Here is a 14300-nt window from a genome sequence, read left to right as displayed (position 1 = left end):
GTGGAAGATCAGTGAAAGATCATGAAAGATGAAACATGAAAGATCAGATGAGAAATAAAACAAGCGATTCCTCAGCAGGCTTCATTTCTCAGGCAAACACGAATTCCTGTTGCAAAAGGGCCTTTTAACATTCACTATCAGTTCTTCAGAAGCAGGCTCAAATAGAGATTCCTGCACGCTATCTGTATTGAGATAAATGAACACATTCACTTAGCTCAGTCATATGACTGTCCAAATATGCTCAGAAACCATCTTAGTTGTTGATGCTTGAAATAGGTCTCATGACTGAAGATCAAATACAGTAAAACTGCCAGACAACACTTCAACGTGAACAGACCAGAAAAGCAAGCTACTGTTTATGACAAAATGAATGTTTACTTATGCTTAAATAGCCTAAGGTGACATTTAATGTTTATGTTGAAAGTTACTTGAATAATTTACACTTATAATGATGGTAAAAAAGATTCAGTTGTTCACAGGAACAAGAATGACCTCTGAAAGAGTCCACTGAAAGAATTATAAAAGAAGAAGAATTACAGTTGGAGGCATGAATTTCATTTCTTACCATCCGTTAAATCTAGACATTCCCCAATACTTTGCATTGCAAATCAGTACTGGTTATACAGGTGTGATGACGAACACTAGCAGTGCCTATGAAAGCATGTTTATTATAACCTCATGTGCCAGGCAGGTGTTTATGACACTTAACCGACACGGCTCTCTTCACCACAGAAGGTACAGGGTGACCACATGCCATTATTGCCAAAGACCTGAGGGTTTAATGCTAGCAGACATATACAGGAAAGCAGAAACACACACACCATGAATATTCCCAACAAAGCCAATTATAGAAAACATTTCCATCCCGCAAGAATCCTTCTAAAAGTCCTGTGGAGTTTTCAGTGGAAGTGGGCTGTAACCCTCAGAGGTCTGCTGCTCTGGGTTTGGGAGAGTACGAGTATGTTGACTGTATAAATAGAGAAAGAGTTTGAGATGACTCATCAAAATGAGGAGATTCTCCCAAACGAGGAACGAAATGTGCTGTAGAAGTGGTTTCACTTTGTTAGTAGTGAACACCTCTGGCTCTCAATACATTTAACAGTCTCCGACATGCTCCAAATGGCCACCTACAATGAGTCATACAGAGTGTGCTAATGATTCTTGGCTAATGATTAAACTATTTACTTTTAGTGTTTGTGACTTTATTTCATTTTAAGCTATGGCTGCATGCCAGACCTGTTGACAACATTATCAAATGCTGACTCTGCTGTTACTCTTTCCATATTTTTAGCACCTCAACAAATGGTGACAAATCTGTTAAAGTGCAACTGGTAGCAACTGAAATGGGCTGAAGTAAATGGATGAGAAAACCAGGTTTTTTCACACAAAAAACAAACAGATAATGACATAGACATGACCAGGATGGAAAGGAAGAGAGTGTGTGGATTTCCTCCTGGTCCCCTGCAGGATGTGGGCAAGCATATAAACAGTATAATATATTTTTAAGAAAACTAAGTGTTTTCAGGATTAAGCATTTTTCAGTATTTGCATTGTGATATTACATATTTCTTTGAGTCAATTAAGCAACTTTACCCAATTTTACATTATTGTAATGTTTTAACAGGAATAAAATAAATAAATATAAATATAAATATATATATATATATATAATATATATATATATATATATATATATATATAATTACAGAATTTCTTTCCATTTAAATCAGCATGAATAAAAATATTACAATCTGGCACCCAAATACAATCAATCAAACGTGCAAAAAAAAAAAATAAAAATAAACATAATAGTGCTAAAAAATGCTTCTTATCCTTAGCAAAAAATAAATAAGTTATATATATATATATATATACACACATATATATATATATATATATATATATATATATATATATATATATATATATATATATATATATATTTTTTTTTTTTTTTTTTTTTATGGGGTGAAATATAACCCTCCTACCTACAGAAAAATTACAGGAAAAATTAGGCTTAGAGGAGGTGAAATTACACAGGGCTAGCATGTCTGGGTCTCATGCAGCCCTGTAACCTGCACATGTTTAATTACAAGGCCAAGACAGAAGGTGCAGACAGGGAGTAAAGGATGAAAAAGGAGAGCGGAGCAGGCAAACACGCCCCCTCTGCAAACTCACAGATGCTTAAATGCCTTAAGATGCCTAATAAATTTTTCTTTCTGAGAACTTTCCAGTTTAAACATCCATGAAGCTCTAACATGGAAAACAGGCCGAGTCTCAGGCGTGAACATGGAAAAATCATACTTATACAGACATGTATTTACAGACACACCAACATGTACACACAAAAGTCCTGCTTGTTTTTAAGATCTTCTCTTCAACAATATTAAACACTTCTAAATAAAGAAGTAACAATAAGAAAAACACAAACAGAAACATAGACTAAGAGAAAAAGAAAAAGAAAAAGAGAGGAAGAGAGATTGAAAGTGTGTTGACCTACCCTCTGCTCGTCCCTGCTCAGCCTTAAACCTCCAGTGTGAGCCTCAGCTGGAGGCTCTGGGCTTCTCTCTGACTCCACCTACACAGTGTCATGTGACACTAGCTCACCACACCCCTCTGCAACTTCAGAGAACTGAGAGAGAAAGAAAGCAGGAGGCCTATCTGCCTGACAAAGCGCGCACACATAGACACACACACAGCTAAGCGGCAACAGGTCTATCCCTCCCCTGTCTTGAATTGAGAGAAAACAGAGCAAGAGTTTAGACTGTCCAGCACCAATGATTTATGAGTTCTGAATTACCTGAGCCGAGCTTTTGTTCTTCCAATTCTTCCAAGAATGAATTATTCAGTGAGAAATTTTGAGAGAGATTATATTTTTTACACACACACGTCTGGTTTACTATCCTTGTGGGGACTCTCCATAGACATAATGGTTTTTATACCGTACATTCTATCGCTCTACACCAACCCTAAACCTAAACCTACCCCTTACAAAAAACTGTCTGCATTTTTACATTCTAAAAAAAAACAAAAAAAAACATAAATTGTATGATTTAAACTTTTTTATAAGCTGATTTATAAGCTCAATTTAGTGTGTGCACGCATGTGTATTTATATAACATACATATCCACATTATTTACTTAATATTGATATAAATCTGAAATGAAAAACAATTTTATGAAATTCACATCATAACTAATGAAATCAATTCTACAACTTATTTTATGAGTTATAACACATAACTAAAGTATTTCCAGCAATTCATTATTAAACTGATATATGCACTATTTGAGGCCACTAATCAAATGTCTTGCTTCCAATTTCCTGCACAAGACCCCAACACTAATAATATAATTTGCCAAAAAATAAATAATATACATTTAATAATACATTTAAAAAATACATTTTGTAACCCCACTGTATCTTTTTATTTTTGTTTAGTCTTGATCCAAACCCTGCCAAAAACACATGCTTTTCGATCAGTGTCCCTAAATCAAAAGCAGATCTCCCATCATTCCTCACTGAGAGTTTAGAAGGAAAAGCACACCTTAACTTTTACAGAATCCATTGACAGTACAGGGAGGCTTAGATTACACTCATAATCAATGAGTCCATCTGTCCACTTCTGAATGACCCATGCATGGAAAATTACTCTTCATTTCTATTTCATGCCTAGTCTACGCTGCAAGTTGTATGTTGGAGGGAAAATGAATAAGACTAATAATAACCTTGTTTACTTCATCGAATCAGATGTGCCAGATTATTGTGGTCACTTTAAACGTGTATAATGAAACTGAATAGGCAGCATTCATGGCAACTCCTTATGAAGGGTGTCATAAATTGCAGGCCGTGGCTCTTGACAATAAGCCACTTCCCTTCTTCCACCCACCAGAGGGGGGCTCGAGTTTCAACATCAGTTTTTATTAACACGGAGCGAAAATAAACCCTTCCAAGTTTACAACAATTCCAAGAGCCAGCGTTCCCATTCTCTGGGGGCAAATCCTTCGCTCTCTGCATCTCTACACTTTTTGTGGGAGGCCTCCTTTCTGCTTTTCTTCTGAAGTGCTTGTGAAAACAACAAACTGTGTTTAAGAGGAGACCGCATACTAGATAAACCGCTCAAATCTGTGGTTAGTACAGCATAGGCATTTGCTTAATTGTTTGAGCATTTCCCCCCTTGGCCAAAGTTTTCCCAGATGCTATTTGTAGGAAGCCAGTGAGATCTGTTCCTCTCCTCCAACATAAGAAAGCAGAATATCTTGTGTACACGCAGCCATCATGCAATGATCAAGCTCAACATGCACCCATCTCCAGTGTTTCTGTCAGCATCTATTGACTTTCTCCAACCATGTTTCCTATTCGGTTTCTGGAAAGCCCTGCATGCAGATGTCAGAAGGAGAGAAAGAAGCTGGAGGGGAGCGAGACATTTGTTCCCTTGCTAGGAGGTCTTACAGCAGATAAACAATGGAGCTGCGCCATCTTTGTTCCCCAGTGCTGAGAAAGATGGGCTGATTTATTCTTCTCCAAGACTAATGCAAACCATTTGTCTTCACTTTTACAGTGGTCACAAGTGCACAGTTTACATGGTTGTGAGAGTATGTAATACAGCACACGAACCCATCTGAGATTGTGTTATGAACAAAACACCTCACAGAGCACATAGAAAAGCAACTTTCACTACAAAGTCACCTGAATTATTGCTAGTAAAAAAATGGCAATCACAAATTTTCAGTCTCATTATCTTAAGTAACTGGTTTTAACTTCTAGTTCAAAATCATGCTTGCCGGTAGTTTCCTTTATTGGAACATTATTAACAATCTTTATTGAACTAAATCATCTGTTCAAATAATTGTTATTTATTTACATCTTTGCTGCAGTGGGAAACTTAAAACCCCAGTCCACATGAAACAAATAAGAGTTTGGAATCAGATCATTATTAGCTCATGATTTGGCACAGATTATTTACTAACATCAGGGTCCCACTGGTTAATTTAGATTTCTTCCTACTTAAACCACAAGAGTTAACAGAGTGGGTGCTATTACTTTATATAAAGTCAAACAGTCTCAGATAACCATAAACCACTCTGCATTTGATAACTGGGTCTTCTGGGAGCTGTGCTGAGAAAGCAGGTCATATGCATTACTGTAGGCAAGGTTAAGGGCTGCTATAGGATGAGGATAAATTCACTTCAGGATTTTTTCCAAAAACTTTGCCAAGTTACTGAAATCTTTAAAAGATATTTAGTGCTTGTCTCGAAGTAGCAAGTAAACTAGAAATCAAAAGAACAGAACTGTTTTCTGCTTCCATTTTGCTTCCATGTTTTGTCTGTCAAACAGCCAGCATGTATTAGCCTTAGACAGAAATTGTGTACACATATCTACCAATTTCTTTTGTGCATAGCCTTTGACAAAGTAACACTTTTTCACAACAGTTTATTATTGTTTTCTCAGATTTCATATTCACCTGCAGCAAAACGACAAAATTATCACTTTATCTTTAAAAACACTTAATTTAATAACACTGTTAAAAATTAATATACTTTTTCATACTGTACATTATGAAGTTGTGATCAATTATTTTAGTGTATAGGCCTAATTATATTTCTGTCATGACAACTCTCAGAGGGATTGGCATGGTAATGCACGTGAAAAATGTTAATGTGTTTGGTTTTTGCAAAAAAGATCTGCTGCTATGACAGAGCAAGTACTGAGACTTGCTACTGCAAATACATCCACAGACATGCTGCTGTGAGCATGTAAGAAATACTGCTGCTGCACATATAATATATATGAAATAACCCCCACAGCATGTATGAATCACCCTGAAACAGATCTATACAAGTGGAGTTGGGGAAGGTGAAGGGTTTCTGAAGTGTGCTGCAAATGCTACCACAAGCATTAGCCAAATATTTGAATGTTGAGCAGCATGCTCATTGGCTACAGATAGAGGAGAGAACCAATCAGCTATGATATGTGATGATGTCATTAAGTCATACTGAGCTAGATCTATCGGACTGCACCATCTAGAGTTTCATGCCAGAACGTTGTAGAACTTTGTTAGTCAAATTAGTTTTTTTTTTTTTTTTTTTTTTTTTTCACCCAATGTTTATATTTTTTATTTAAGCTTTATTTCAATAACCAAAATAGTTTTTTAATAGTTTTAGTTAAAGGGGTCATATGATGCAATTTCAATTTTTCCTTTCTCTTTGGAGTGTTACAAGCTCTTGGTGCATAAAGAAGATCTGTAAAGTTGCAAAGACTAAAGTCTCAAATCCAAAGAGAAAGATCCAAAGTTAAGAGTCAACCAATCCTGCCTAAAACGGCTTATTTAAACACGCCCCCACATGTCTACATCATTGTGTAGGAAGATTTGCATAATGCTGCTCAAATGTTCACGCAAAGAAAGAAGGCGTAACTTTCATTCTCGCTGTTGCCACCGGCGCCATGTCGTGGAGACGCTGTGTTTGTGTTGTGAAAGCAAAGCTACTTTGTTTGGCCTTCCAAAAGAGGACACGACTAGAAATCAGTGGTTAAGCTGTATTTACAACACTGCTCCAGAATAGTTCAACCCAAATATTCAGATGTGTGCAGCACATTTTAAGGGAGGACGAGGACTGTTTCAGAATGTTGCAGACATGGTTTTGTGTTTACGCAGCGTGATACACAACAACGCAATGCGTAAAAAAACAGTACAAGTAATTATAATCAGTAATTATGTCCCCACTGGATGCAACAAATGCCTCGTTTGTAATCTGTTTTATTGGTTTTGTCTCTGCGCTACGGGACACAAGGCATCACAGTATAGTAAGGGGCATAACATTTCCGTCACATGCTTGAGGTATTCAGCCAATCACAATACACTGGATAGCTGGCCAATCAGCATACACCTCGCTTTTCAGACCGATGAGCTTTGTAAAAATCGACGCGTTTCAGAAAGGCGGGACATAGAGGAGAAACAATAATGTACAGTATATGGAAAAAAATGTGTTTTTTGAACTTTAAACCGCATAAACATTTCATTACACCAGTTTACATTCACATCATTTGTAAGTCGCTTTGGATAAAAGCGTCTGCTAAATGATTAAATGTAAATGTAAATACACAAAATAATGTACTTTTTAGCAGCATCATATGACCCCTTTCATCTACTTATAGCATTTAAAATGTTTTGTTTTTGTGGATGTTCATTTTCATTTATTTTGATAAACAGTATAGAATTTTATTATCGAAAATGTATCAGTTATCAGATGTAAAATGTAAATATTCAATATCGAATTGGCTAGAACTGTAATATAGGTGCATCTTTATTCAGTAGTCACAACTCTTGATTTCAGAACAGAAGAAAAAGATGCATTCTGACACGTCACAGCAGCAATTCATTATTAAACTGATATAAAAACTGTGCACTATTTGAAGCCACTAATCAAATTTCTTGCTTTCAATTTCCTGCACAAGATCCCAACACTAACAATGTAATTTGCAAAAAAAAAAAAAAAAAAAAGTATAATGTAATAAATACATTTTGTAATGCCACTGTATCTTTTTATTTTTGTTTAGTCTTAATCCAAACCCTGCCAAAAAATCACATGCTTTTCGATCAGTGTCCCTAAATCAAAAGCAGATCTCCCATCATTCCTCACTGAGAGTTTAGAAGGAAAAGCACACCTTAACTTTTACAGAATCCATCGACAGTACAGGGAGGCTTAGATTACACTCATAATCAATGAGTCCATCTGTCCACTTTTCAATGACCCATGCATGGAAAATTACTCTTCATTTCTATTTCATGTTCATTTGCACTTATTTTGATAAACAGTATAGAATTTTAGCATCGGACATTTATCAGTTATCAGATGTAAAATGTAAATAATCAATATCAATTTGGCTAGAATTGTAATATAGGTGCATCCTTAGTCAGTAGCCACAACTCTTGATTTCAGAACAGAAGAAAAAGATTCATCTGCAGTGACACATCACAGCAGGCCACTGAGAGAATGCCCATTATCATGACATATGCAGAAAAAGCTACATCAGATAACTGATCACGCAACATGGTTCACAACAAAACAACAGCAGTATCACTTCACAACTGCCTGTGTCTCCTCAGCCCTCTGACTGCACAGTGACCCCCATCCTTGGATCCAGTGCTAATTTGTCCGATCAACAGCTTGGCTCGCACTGCTGGGATTGAGTTTATCCCCTGAAGAACATGCAGACAGACAGATAAGAACAGATATCATTATTCCTGCTGGATGCCAAGAGACACACGATATGGCCACAAGCGGCTGTCACAAGCCATGTCGGTCTGGCCCTGGGTGTGGGGGTACAGCTGGCACAGAGGGTCTCTGACCCCGACACAAGAGCAGGGGAGCCAGCTGTACATGCTCATCCCCAGGCAAAACCACAAGGCCCAACTCGAGAAAGAGGAAGCCTAGGGTTTCTAAAAGGATAAGAGCTGCAGCTCCGCAGAGTCAGGGCCAACAGCCAGAGAGACGACAGAGACTCTATAGACTCATATTGAGCTTGTTTGATCCCTTTGATTCTGCCACAGTTCATGAAATACACAGATTAGGTTTTCAGAATGAGAATACTGTGACAGAAGCATCAAATAAAATGGGATAAACGAAAAAAAAACTGCACACTATATCATCATTTATTATCGATATATAATTTTGACTAAATTTGCTCACAGAGTTAAATTACATTTGTAAAACTTTGTAATTCCTGCAAATTACTAACATACCGTAGTGAAAAACACACAAAACAGATTTATGTAATAAAAAACATCAATATTTGTTCCTGATACTAAATAAATATACCACGACATGACAATCAACCTAAGCATGGCTTACTTTAGTTGTTTCTAGAACTTTAAGCACAAACTCTTACACTTACTTTAGCTTTTATATCCCTAGTAACACACAAAGGACATGACAGCCAACACAAAGTCAAAGAAAATCCTGAAGAGACTGAATCTGATACATTGTGATAAGCTTCATGACAGTCTGCCAAATGTTACATAAACAACCTAACATTTACATACCAACATGCTAAACTGCATTAAAAGAGCACAAAAAATCCAAGCAATCTTTTTTTTAACCTTTGCATGGGAAACACTGATTAAGCAGCAAACCTCAGTGGGCGGCTGCCGCCCTGTTTTCCAGAGCTGTTGGGAATGTAGAGTCATGGTGAGGAGGCCGTTAGAGAAAACAGAGTCAGACGCAGTCAAAGGCCTGTTTGTCACCATGCGTCCAGCACTGCAGCATGCTTCATGCAGATGAGAAACCACCACTCGCTTCCGCACCACACAGAAGCTCTATTGTTCTCTCCAGCACCGAGAGCCTGAGGAGGACATGTGTGAACAAGGACTCGAAGATGATTTAGTAGGAAAACTGCTCCATCTAGACTGCTTTTCATTTCAAACCGTCTCCCTCGGCCCGGACTGGAGATCTATCTTAGGCCAGTGTTTCTTAACCGATACGCTGTGACCAGAAATGGAAAGTTGGTTCTGTATGGATTATGAAAATAAAATAAAATTAAAAAAAACATTTCCAAGTATTACAAACGTTCATGATAAATAATTGTTACTGTGCTGGGTCATCACCTAATTCCCACTGTTAAATCTAGGTCCTGAAGCAAAACCAGTTTAAAACCAATGATCTAAGCCAAGGCAAAAACTACTAAGTGACCTCAGCATCAAGCCTTTCTGTGGAAGAAAAAAACAAACTGAGGCGTTAAATCAAAGAGTTAATATAGAACTGCCTTCCTGAAGAGAAAACATCCACAGATACACATACGCAGAGATTCAGCATGTATCAAAACTATGTAAACTCCTACTGTTTGTGTGAAATGAGGGAAAGTGACCAAAGAAAAATAAACTCTAGCTATTAGCATTTCAAAGCCGCCACAGTACAGTTCATTTCAAATAAAGCGTGCAGGCGCCTCATGGGGCAGTGTGTGTGGGTCATAGTCCTGAGGGATGCACACGAGGGGGAGTTAAAGGAATATAATAAAATGTAAATTTCTATCACAACAAATCTACTTCAGTGGTTACTCAAGGTTTTTGTGACTTACAAGACCACAGACCTCACAGAGACTCCCTCTGTACCAAAATGCACATATTCTTTTTTTTTTTATAGGATTTTTCTTTTCTTTTCTATTCTTTTATTTCCTTACACCAACATGAACCAGAGTTCTGGAAACCCAGTAGGGGGACTATGCAGATTTCCACTGCCCGGCAGTGTCAATAACCAACGAAAATGAGACTGAATGATTGCACAGCATCATAATGTACATTAATACTGTAATAAACGTGAAATTAAAAACTACTTGCATTTAAGTAGTTCAGAGTGGCCATAGACCAAAGTCAATCATATATTACAGAGCTCTGATCTCAAAAGCAGGTTTGTCTGACTGTAATATCTTCACCTGATGGAAAAAGGTAAGACTTGTGTAGAACAGTGACTCCTAGTGGTCCTCAAGGCATTTGCAAATAGATAGAGAGAGAGAGAGAATAGAGTAAGCGAGCAAGCGAGAGGACCTTTGATAACATATAGCTCACAACTCTAATAGGAATTCAATCTGAAATGACTCATGAGCAGAAATGTAACCAAATACAATAGCAATCAAAACCACATCCTGCATTTATTACTTCCTCTCACAGCCAAGTGGTTCTTGATCTCCACTCTCTTTAACTTATTCTTTTATATCTGGATCCAGGCTAAGCCTAAAATTGGTCTAAATTAACCTGATGTGGATGTAGCTGGAAAATATTTCCAGAACCTTTTCAGAGTGACGCAAAAAGTTATCACAAAAGGGGACTATTCACAGGAATATTTCTGGACTGAGTAATAACTACCGAGCAAAGCCAACTCAGACATCCAACACTGTATGTGTGTGTGTGTGATTAGTGGAAAGTTTGCTGATGTGGTGAAGCCTCAAAATGAGATCAATACGAACGTTTCAAGAATCCGAACATATAATAAGTAACTTTTCATTTTAAATCTACTCGTCTCTGGCCAAACAGCAGAAGAGAAGCAGCTGAAAATGTGACAAACAGAGGCCTGAAAGCACAGATGTGGTCAGATACTGTGATCGCTTGACAAACCATGACATTAACCGCTGCATCTATGAGCAGCGCTAACCTCCAGAGCACCCTTTCTTGCTCTCTTTTGTTTCTCAGTCTCCTCGGTAACTTCTCACACAAGAAAAAAGAAACAACAAAAAAGGCTGGAAACTTCTAGATCATCCCATCGCTGACATTTGCATGGCTCTCTGAGGAGAATGTATGTGCCAAACACAATAAAATTAAGAGCACTCCTAGCATTCCACTCCTCTCAGGAACTCACTCCTTCAGCCCCTCTAGAAAAGTTGCATGGTCATCTAGTGTACTTAACGAAGAAGCAAATGATGGTCTGCAGTAAACAAATTTTCCAAAAAATAAAGGTGTTGCATGCAATTTTCCGAAGTTAAAATACTTCCTATCCAGTCCAGTGGTGTAGTCCTAAAGAAAAAAGTGGTTTACTATTATCCAGTTGCAAAATATTGATCCTTAGAAGTCGTAACATGCAAACAGCTTGGGGAAAAAAGTAAGCATACGGCGTATACTGGTGTATGGCCCTGACTACATCACTGTTCCTATCCCAGTTTAATATGCACAGACAGCTTTAAGTCTACTGTTCGTACAATGCTGTACCAGGTGAGATACTGCTCAGATACTGAGCAAGCTTATTATGTTAGAAATGCCATACATATGTAGCTGGTTATGCGATACAAATGTTAAAATGTGAGTTTACAAATCATGCACAATAGTCAAAGTGTTTTAAAGGGGCCCTATTATGGGTTATGAAACATTCATATTTTGGTTTTGGGAGTCTCCAATAACAGGCAGAAGAAACAAGTTCATTTTAAAAAAAAAAAAAAAAGAAAAAAAAAAACTTTTATTTTCTTATAATATGCATTTATTTTTACCTTATTTGCTCAACAACTTCCAAACGATGCACTCAACAAATCATTTTTTTTTTTTTTTATTGTGAGATGCTAATCTGCGGTGATTGGCAGTGTTTGTGAGCAGTGTTTGTGAGCGCAGTGCTGATTTGTGTACAGCATTACCGGGGAAACGCTATTTTTACTGCTCCAAAAGCGGCACCTAGTGGCAAAGAATGAATTTGCATTTTCATTCAGACCAATGCAAAAATCAAGTTTTCCCAGGTCTGGGCCTGCAACACGTGGGCGGGCAATATGTTAATGTTTCATGTTGACATCAACATGAAAAGGCTTGGGATTCGTCTTAAAAATGACTCATTTAAATGAATCAGAGTCGACTCTTTTGAGAGATAATAAACACACACAATGAAAACTACCATACAAAAAACCATAAAGGATATTTCATTCACTAAGACCCATAAAACACAATGCATCAAATGTAATCATCAAAAATCCATAATAGGGGCACTTTGAGGTTATAACATATTATTGTGCAAAACCACATAAAAACAAGCTTTTATTAATTGATAATCTGCTCATGCAATATGTCTGAAATGGAAGAAAATAAATAAAAGCTGTAGACATTTTGCTGCTTCTAGTGTTCATTTCATCTTGAAACTGATATGTTTTTAGAGTATGAAATGGCACACATTTCCAGTAATCCTAGGATTTTATTTTTGCTTTTTTGTCGGTATGGAAAAAATAGACTCGGTTACGTCAATTCTGAATCACAGTTATACAGTATCTGTCCAAGGATTTAGATTTGTATGTCCTAAATCAGAGCACACAGAAAATAGTATGCCACAGTCTTCAGGGTTAATATTGTCCACAACCCTCAGCGCTATGCAAGAGTTTTGGCTTGTGACAGTTCTTTGATGCGGCATCAAGACACAATTTTATGGTACTATATTTCCCAACAGCCATGTACTGGCTTAGTACATACTGCAATATCATTTGTGAGGTATGTACTTCCCATAAGTAAACAAGTTTCTGTCCAAGGAAAAAAAGAAAGAAGAAGAAGAAGAAGAAAAAAGTCATTTAGGACATTAGAAGACCATGTTTGAGACAAAACTGCCATTTAAAATCAAGTGCCAAAGAAAATGACCACAAAACTCAATTAGGATCTTACTCTGCCTCAAATTATGGTCTTGTCTTTGGATTAAAATCCCATTTAAAAGACCTTAAAGGTTCACAGTCAGGGGTTTCTGCCACAGTAAGCAGGTATCTACTAAGATGTGTCAGCAGATTTATGGATAAAGGTCAGTTCCACAGAAGAAAAAAAGTCATACAGATATGGAATGACATGTGGATGAGTAAATGATGACAGACTATTCAATTTTGGGTGAATAATCCCTTTAATATCTTCACACTATTAGCATGCCATTTAAAGTGCTTTGGTCTTATAAAACACATGGATATGCACACAACACTCTCAAAAAACAGTATAGCTCACACTCAAAAAAAAAAAAAAAGTGGGTAAATGTGTCTCAACAATGTCTGAAACATTAAAGCACCTCTTAAGAAGCAGGAAGGTCTTTTGCGTCACTTTAATAGCTTTCTCAATTCATCTCAGCCTCTGTGCCAAAGAGCAGCATGACAGTGATGACCTAACTGTGACACCTTCTGACTTCCTGTCCCCAGCTCCTTGGAAACAATCGTCATAGTTTCAACATGCCTGTGAGCAAACTTAAAAGCCTCCTGCAAAATCCAGGAGCAGTTCTGCACCGTTTACCATGCTGAATCCAAAGGAAATAGAGCAAGGTCAACCAGTCACAGCTGATGGCTCAAGGAAGGAAGCTTGTGTGAATGTACGCATGAGTGTGTGTTTGTTTAAGAATATGAACTCCACTTTAGATCACTTCCTGATAAAGCCAACAAAGCAAAAGAGCTTTTCTGTAATGTTTCCTCCAGGAAATATGGGTGTTTCTTCAACTACAGGCACGTTTATGTCCAAAATCTTTATTTTTGTTAAAACTAACAAGTATTACTTGTTTACCAAGTAGACAACACTGTTGTAAATTTGTCACAATATCTAAAAAGTGTGTATTTTTTTTAGGTTTTTTTTTATGATGCGATTTAAATTTTTCCTTTCTCTTTGGAGTGTTACAAGCTCTTGGTGCATAAAGAAGATCTGAAAGACAAAGACTAGAAATGTCTGTAAAAAGTTGCAAAAGATAAAATGTCTCAAAACACCACACCAAAGAGCTACTTCACTTTATAAAAGTTAAGAGTCAACCCACACCCTCCTAACAATGCCTCATTTAAACAAAAGGTCCACACCCCCATCATTCGCTACGTCAATGTGTGGGAATCG

General features: G+C 37.2%; 1 protein-coding gene across 5 annotated transcripts in view; it reads right to left on the bottom strand.

Annotated features, from left to right (window-relative positions):
* LOC109087387 (septin-9-like) overlaps nucleotides 1-14300 on the bottom strand; it is an 84268-nt gene that overhangs the window by 23083 nt on the left and 46885 nt on the right. Inside the window, exon 1 of one of the 5 annotated variants that reach the window (XM_042719994.1) lies at nucleotides 2501-2620. The exons of the other annotated variants lie outside the window; for them this stretch is intronic. The gene's annotated coding sequence lies outside the window, so the exon portion shown is untranslated. Of the gene's footprint in view, nucleotides 1-2500; nucleotides 2621-14300 lie in introns of those variants that run through there. 5 annotated transcript variants of the gene reach the window in all.

This window comes from Cyprinus carpio, chromosome B3 (genome assembly GCF_018340385.1).
Source record: "Cyprinus carpio isolate SPL01 chromosome B3, ASM1834038v1, whole genome shotgun sequence".
In the NCBI taxonomy this organism is placed as follows: Eukaryota; Metazoa; Chordata; class Actinopteri; order Cypriniformes; family Cyprinidae; genus Cyprinus; species Cyprinus carpio.
Note: the sequence above shows the minus strand (reverse complement) of the source record. Positions and strands in the feature narration are given on the sequence as shown.